This window comes from Schistocerca cancellata, chromosome 2 (genome assembly GCF_023864275.1).
Source record: "Schistocerca cancellata isolate TAMUIC-IGC-003103 chromosome 2, iqSchCanc2.1, whole genome shotgun sequence".
Classification (NCBI taxonomy): domain Eukaryota; kingdom Metazoa; phylum Arthropoda; class Insecta; order Orthoptera; family Acrididae; genus Schistocerca; species Schistocerca cancellata.
In genome coordinates this window covers 257,518,221-257,526,120 of record NC_064627.1, presented here as the reverse complement: position 1 = coordinate 257,526,120, position 7,900 = coordinate 257,518,221, and the positions used below count along the sequence as shown (strand labels likewise).

General features: G+C 50.2%; 1 non-coding gene across 1 annotated transcript; it reads right to left on the bottom strand.

Moving 5' to 3' along the window:
- Window positions 1-1,302: 1,302 nt before the first annotated feature.
- On the bottom strand, window positions 1,303-1,418 carry Trnal-caa (transfer RNA leucine (anticodon CAA)). Its single transcript has 2 exons — window positions 1,381-1,418; window positions 1,303-1,348 (listed from the first exon to the last, which is right to left on the bottom strand). It is a non-coding gene; the product is annotated as a tRNA-Leu (tRNA).
- Between the last annotated feature and the right edge of the window lie 6,482 nt (window positions 1,419-7,900).

Sequence of the window (7,900 nt, the reverse complement as noted above, 5' to 3'; positions counted from 1 at the left end):
CTGCCATTTTCAATGGACAAGGTTCAAATGGTTCAAATGGCTCTGAGCACTATGGAACTAAACATCTGTGGTCATCAGTCCCCTAGAACTTAGAACTACTTAAACCTAACTCACCTAAGGACATCACACAACACCCAGTCATCACGAGGCAGAGAAAATCCCTGACCCCGCCGGGAATCGAACACGGGAACCCGGGCGTGGGAAGCGAGAACGCTACCGCACGACCACGAGCTGCGGACAATGGACAAGGCGTCAGCGTTATTCCCAGAGCTTTGCACTGGGTGACTTTTGTGGCCCAGGTTAATGTGGTGTGTTGAAAGACCCGTAGGTTTAGAAGTTTGCTTTTGTTGGCGTTGACACTGGCTCCGGAGACGCTACAGTACTTCTTAATTAGTAATTCCAATTTCGAAATATCTTCGGCATTACGCAGTACGACTCCGACATCATCGGCATATGCGTTTATAACAGTTCGGTGTCCAGATAATGTGAGGCCAGTCAGGCTGACGTGAACAATGCGGACGAAAAGGCTCTAAAGACAGCACGAAGAGGAGCATGGAGAGGGGGCTTCCTTGAGGCACGCCACCGCTCGGCCATCCTGACACTTGATTTGACGTTCCTCGTTTGTTCTATTAGAGTACTTACAGTTGATGTAGTTGTCGCATCCACGTTGCCACAGTACGCAGGCATGAATTCTGCACCCGTTAGACGTGCGCCAGGCGCAGCCTCACAAATATAGCGCAGAATGTACCACCAAAAGAGTTTCTCAAATCCGTATAATCACAGCAATCAATACCTTTTGTTCGAAACTAAGTCGTCTGTTAAAGACGTCAGAGATTAGACAGAATGCAGAGGTCTATCTGTCGAGTAATATCTCAAGTTTTGGTCACGTTGTAATCTCCATAAAGTAATATTTTGAGTATATGGATTTATTTCGAGTTCTGTGTATTTCATCAGCGACTGTTATTGTACAGATGATGTACTGGTCAGCCTGCACTGTTTCCTCACACTGTCGTTAGCACTCTGCATCTCCAGACAAGAGTCGTTTCCATACCACAAGTGTCCGTTTTGACGTGTTTGCGGCTGTGGCGCGGAAGTAACCTCACGAGGGGAACGTCGTATTTACAACCAACACTCTCTGTTTGTAGTTCACACTACCGAAGAAACACTTTGGTGCCGTAGGTGCGCTTGTGTTTGATGCAAATTTTTGATTTCACTTAGGAGAACACGGCCAGTATCGTGCTGTTGCACTTTACAAAGGATCTCAGTGCTACGCAGGGTGCTCTAGAGAAGCGACAAAATCTGTGTCAGGAGTGGGATTCGAACCCACGCCCTCATTCGAGGACCAGAAGGCTCTAGCTGCTACTGCAGCCAAGGTTTTTCCTTGAGTCTGGCGCCTTAGACCGCACGGCCATCCTGACACTTGATTTGACGTTCCTCGTTTGTTCTATTAGAGTACTTACAGTTGATGTAGTTGTCGCATCCACGTTGCCACAGTACGCAGGCATGAGTTCTGCACCCGTTAGACGTGCGCCAGGCGCAGCCTCACAAATATAGCGCAGAATGTACCACCAAAAGAGTTTCTCAAATCCGTATAATCACAGCAATCAATACCTTTTGTTCGAAACTAAGTCGTCTGTTAAAGACGTCAGAGATTAGACAGAATGCAGAGGTCTATCTGTCGAGTAATATCTCAAGTTTTGGTCACGTTGTAATCTCCATAAAGTAATATTTTGAGTATATGGATTTATTTCGAGTTCTGTGTATTTCATCAGCGACTGTTATTGTACAGATGATGTACTGGTCAGCCTGCACTGTTTCCTCACACTGTCGTTAGCACTCTGCATCTCCAGACAAGAGTCGTTTCCATACCACAAGTGTCCGGTTTGACGTGTTTGCGGCTGTGGCCCGGAAGTAACCTCACGAGGGGAACGTCGTATTTACAACCAACACTCTCTGTTTGTAGCTCACACTACCGAAGAAACAGTTTGGTGCCGTAGGTGCGCTTGTGTTTGATGCAAATTTTTGATTTCACTTAGGAGAACACGGCCAGTATCGTGCTGTTTCACTTTACAAAGGATCTCAGTGCTACGCAGGGTGCTCTAGAGAAGCGACAAAATCTGTGTCAGGAGTGGGATTCGAACCCACGCCCTCATTCGAGGACCAGAAGGCTCTAGCTGCTACTGCAGCCAAGGTTTTTCCTTGAGTCTGGCGCCTTAGACCGCTTTTTTTTTTTTACTCGAACTCGGGACCTTTGCCTTTCGCGGGCAAGTGCTCTACCAACTTTTTTTTTGTATTGTTTTAATTTTTTTAAGTGCTCTACGAATTTTTTTTTTTTAGAAAACAAATAAAAACCTCTTGGGTATGAAAATAAAAGACGACGTTCTTCATAAAATAACACAATAATCTTTGAAAACGTAAAACATAAAAGGTAGCCATATTTCCGCAACGGCCTTCTTTTGTATTTTTATGTTTTTTGTTAACATAAATGAGTATACAGTCTCACCATCAGCAGTAATTTTTTTTTTTTTTTTTTTTTTTTTGGGAGCTCAAGAGAAAGAAAACAAATAGGCTGCAGATAGAGAGCTATGTGTGAAAAGGATAAACATGTGTAAGGAGAAAAAAAAAACTTAGAAGAGGAGGAGAAAAGAGAAGTGAAATAAAATAGGAATACTTCCCGCGCCATGCTCCACTTTGGCGCGCCATTAGAACAAAATGCATTCTATCATTGACCATTGAAGGGGAACGTGGGATCGTCCAGTCTTGGCTGCCACGCTTCGTTCAGATTCCAGCTTTGAGGCGGGTTGGTGAAAATGCTCTGTAAATAGTTCGCGAAAGTGGCCCGATAGTGTCGATGCCGGCGAAGGGTGTGGTGATGTACTTGGAGGTGTGTCCAAAAGTCCGCCGGATCGACAATGTCGTCCCGGAAGAGGTAGTTGACAGCCATGCCACTGATCCATGTGATGGCGTGCCACTTAGCCGATGGAAAGTAGGTCGTGTCGGGATATATCATCATTGTGGGAGAAACGTGATGTGGTGGTACTCGGAGGTAGAAAGCCACAATCTTCTGTACGAGGGTCCAGACAGCTGCTGCTGGCCCACACTCAAAACGATGTAAATCTGTATCTTCGACATTGCACTTGAGGCACAGGGGTGAGTCCACCAGTGCGATGCGATGCAGTTTCTGTCTTGTAGTATACTTGCCGTTGACGAGAAGGTACCACATAGAGGTGGTGTCAGTGGTGTGATACGGTTGGTGGATCGTTTTCCAAACTGTAGGCCATGAACCTGGGGGTGACGTGTTTCGACGGGGTTGCGGGGTGGAGACTTTCGGAGAAGGCGGTAGATGTCGCGGGTGGTCGTCTTCCTGGTCCTGGGGAGCTCGGTGCATATGTAGCTGTACTCCAAAAAGAAACGGCCGATGTGTGACATCGGAGGTGGGATGTGTGCCAAAGACGTCGGTGGGCGTCTCGAAACAGGTGCGAGCTCGGTGGTCAACATTCCAGTAAAACTAGCATTTTGGCTTTTCCATAACCGGAGCATAGTATTGGTGTAAAGTGCCGTAGTCCTGGCTCTCACGTTAACCAGATCGAGGCCACCATCCCGCTTCGGTAAGGTGAGAGCTTCATACTGGACTTTGAAGATGTGTCCAGAACAAATGAAATAGCCGAATGCCGCCTGTAACCTGGCCGCCATTGTCGCAGTGATGGGCAGAATCTGCGCTATATGGGGTATCCGAGCCGCCAGATGGTTATTGACGAAGGTGACTCTCTGGCACATATTCAACGGGCGTAGTATGTGATTTTGTTTGTTGGCCCGGATGCGTTGCAGCAGCGCCCGAAAATTAATCGCCGAGGTGCGGCGAATGTCTCGGGTGTACACCAATCCGAGACAACAAAGGGTATCCACCAGTTGAAATGGAACTACGCTGTCTGCGGGAAGGCCGCGGCCGATCTTCATGGCGCATGATTTTGCCACGTTCATAACGCTCCCTGCCCCTGCACTGTAACGGGTAATCCACTGCATCGCAGCTTGTACGTCAGCCGCTGAACGTACGACGAGGGCCAAGTCGTCCGCATAAGCTCGGCAGCGGAACATATGATCCCGGAGTGGAATACCTGTCAAACGTCGCCGTAATCCGCAAATGAGTGGTTCCATCGCAATGGCATAAAGCACCGTCGACAATGGACAACCCTGCCGTACTGAGCGTTCAATCCGTATAGGTTCCGTAAGTCTGCCGTTGACGAGAAGTCTGGACGTTGCTCCACGAAGGAGCCGCATAATCACCTGCGTTAACGTCGGGGGAATTGCCATTCGGTCCATCACTGCGTTGAGGAATGCATGATTGACGCGGTCAAACGCTTGTTTGAAGTCGATGGAGATTAAAGCGCCTGGCAGTCGCGAGTGTGTTGCCACAGCGATCACATCTCGATATTCACTGAGGGCTGTCTGTATATTACGATCGCCGCCTAAGGATGTTTGTTCGTGGGAAACAATGTCCCGTAAGACACGTTTGAGTCGCACTGCTAGAAGGCGTGTGAAAATCTTGAAGTCCGAATTGAGTAACGTGATCGGCCGATAACTGTCGAGTCGTGTTCCTCCTGCGGGTTTCGGGACTGGTACAAGTAAGCCTTCCATGAACATTGGTGGCGGGTTCGCCGCGCCGGACAAAAGTTCCCAGTACATGTCCCTCCATCGTGGCATCATCAAATCTTGGAAGGTTCTGTAAAATTCGAGAGGTAAACCATCCGGGCCGGGAGATCGATTCAGAGACCCTTTGGCCACAGCGTCTTGGACGTCGTCGGTGGTCACTTCAGCAGTCAGGAGGGTTGCAGCTGCTGCGTTTAGAGTACCAAGTGTCTCCTGGGCAACCTCAGCAACGGCCTCTGCACCGGCAGGTACTTCTTGATAGAAAAGTCTATAGTGCGTTGTGAATGCATCCGCAATGGTAGCTTGCGAAGTCAGCCGTCGTCCATCAGGTAAGTCTAAAGTTGTCATTAAAGCCTGTCGGCGTCGACGAACATTTTGAACAATATGATGCATAGAAGGTTCTTCACCGTTAATCCTGTCTTGGCTGCGGGCTCGTACAATGGCTCCCTCTAGACGGCATCTGGTCAAGGATAAAATCTTTGCCTTGATGCGTTGAGCTTCTTGGAGGCGATCCGGGGATGGAGGATGATCCATGAGTTCACGTAGAGCGCTATAGTAGAAATCAGTTGTATGGTGATTCCACCTGGCTTTGGCTCTGCCATAGTGTGTCAATGTGCGTCGGATGGCCGGTTTGGCGCACAGCAACCACCACTGCAGTGTGGTCTCGTAACGCATAATGCGTCGAACACAGGTGTGCCACGTGTCGGTGACCTGTTGTCGACATTCAGGGTCCCGCAGTAGCGCGACATTGAGTTTCCAAGGTCCTGCACTGCGCCATATAGATTGTCGACGTAGCTTCATGGTACAGATATAGATGTCATGATCCGAAAAGGCAGACGGCCAACGTTCCGCGTCGAGGAGATCTGATTTTAGAGCGTTAGAGATGTATATTCTATCAAGTCGGCTGGCGGAGTGGCTCGTGATGTGTGTATACCCCGGGCGGTCGCCGTGTACCACTCGCCAAGTGTCGAGGAGACGAAGGCGGCGGACGAGGAAGCGAAGTTCGGGACATGTGGTGAAATGAGGGTATTGGTCTGTGCGCTCGAGAACACAGTTGAAATCTCCACCTACGATGAGATGATCGTATCGACCGAGGAATAAAGGCGTTATATCTTCTGCGTAGAAATGGGAGCGATCCCTCCGTTTATCAGTGCCCGATGGGGCGTAGAGATTTATGATTTTGAGTCCTTCAACTGTTATGGCCACCCCTCGCGCTGTTGGGAGGTATGCGACATCGGAAACTGCAATTCCTTCTCGGAGGAGGATGGCTGCGCCTGAGTGTTCCATAGCTGCAGGGGCGGCGTACGTCTCATATCCATAACACCCAGTCCAAGTCGCTGTTCTCAGTTCTTGTAACAGGGCGATGTCGATGTCCGCTGCTCGTAGCGTGTCACGGAGCAGTTGAAGTTTAGCGTGGGAGCCGATATTATTAGTATTGATAGTAGCTATTCGGTACGCCTGATGGGAGATCCGTGCTGCCGATAGGTTCGTAGCTGGTGAAGATTGTTGTGGTGGATGCTGGAAGTCCATAGAAGTCGCAGGAGTCGCCCTAGAAACTTCCCCCATTTTAGTGTTGGTCTAACGGAGAAGCAGATCTCATTTCCGCATCAGATGGAGGTGGGAAATCCGTTTCATCCGACCATGAAAGGTATCCGACAGGTTTGACATCGGCGAGAGGTGGCAGCGCTGGCCGAGTCGGCTCAATGGCGTCGGTGACAACAGGCGTGCTATGTTCCATGGCTTCTGGGCGCGGGGCTTGCGCACGATCTCTGTTGGCCGGTTCACCGTCTTGTGGATGACGCGTCTCCGTGGCAGAGGAGAAAGTGTTATCGTGTTCTCCGTATGCCCGCATCTCGTGGTCGTGCGGTAGCGTTCTCGCTTCCCACGCCCGGGTTCCCGGGTTCGATTCCCGGCGGGGTCAGGGATTTTCTCTGCCTCGTGATGGCTGGGTGTTGTGTGCTGTCCTTAGGTTAGTTAGGTTTAAGTAGTTCTAAGTTCTAGGGGACTGATGACCATAGATGTTAAGTCCCATAGTGCTCAGAGCCATTTGAACCATTTTGTTCTCCGTCGGAGTGATGTGGCATCTCTTCGTCCTGCGGAGGGGGCTCAATAGTCGAGTCTGATGTCTTGCGGCGTTTTTTTCGTCGTTTGGGCGACTTCTGCTTTCGACAATGAGTTTCGGTGTCTGAGGAAGGAAGAGATTCACGTCGTTCCGGTACAAAAGCCGCGGGTGCTGTGATGCGGTCTTCATTCTCCAGAACACTCTCATTGGTATCCTTGTGATCTTCTATCGTTGGTGTGTCCGGCTGTTGGACATGTTCACGGGCGGCATCGCCGGTGTCAAGGTGCTGGGACGCCTCCGGGTGTATCGGACCAGAGAGAAGCTCATGAACGGCGCCTTGTGAGGGCTGGACGTGCAGTGTCGCCGCATAGGTGACTGGAAGGGTGGTCGTGGTTCTGTCGGTGGTCGTATCGTCGGGCCGTAGTTGTGTGATGCGGCGTTGCAGACATTCATTACGGACGTGTCCTTCTTTGCCACAACCGGAACATGTTCGAGGTTGTCCGTCGTATATGACCACCGCACGGCAGCCGCCGATAGAAATGTACGATGGAACGTGCCGTTTGAGATCGATTCGGACTTGTCTCACACCATTAAGTACCGGATACGTCGTAAACTGTGCCCATGTCTCGGCTACGTGGCTCTGGACTTTTCCGAACGGGCTTAGCGCCGCGATGACTTCATCTTCATTCACCTCGAAAGGCAGTTCGAATACACGGATCGTCCGAAGGCCAAGTCCTGCATGGTCGACATCCACAGGCCCGACGTTTCCGTCGGAGTGCCGAAATTTTAGTCCATGTCGCGTCCTTTGAATGATCTCATTGCAGGCAGCGTCGGAAGTCATCTTAACATAAACGACGCTGCTAATGATCGATAGGTGTATGCCGATGAGTTCGTCACGCGGGATCTTCACGTCTTCGCGTAGGAAGCGTTCGACGGCCAGTGCTTTGGGTCGTGCGTATTCGTTTGAGAAGGTGAACTTAAGAGTGTTCTTTCTGTAAGAGTTGGCCATTACAGCTTGTTCGACTGAGAAGCGCTGTGACGAGGAAGTAAACAAAACACTCCGCGCGCGCAGCGGCGTGGACGGTCGAGCGCGGTGCGCACTGCTGCCCTGCCGAACGCAGACTGACCGCTCGGCCATCCTGACACTTGATTTGACGTTCCTCGTTTGTTCTATTAGAGTACTTACAGTTG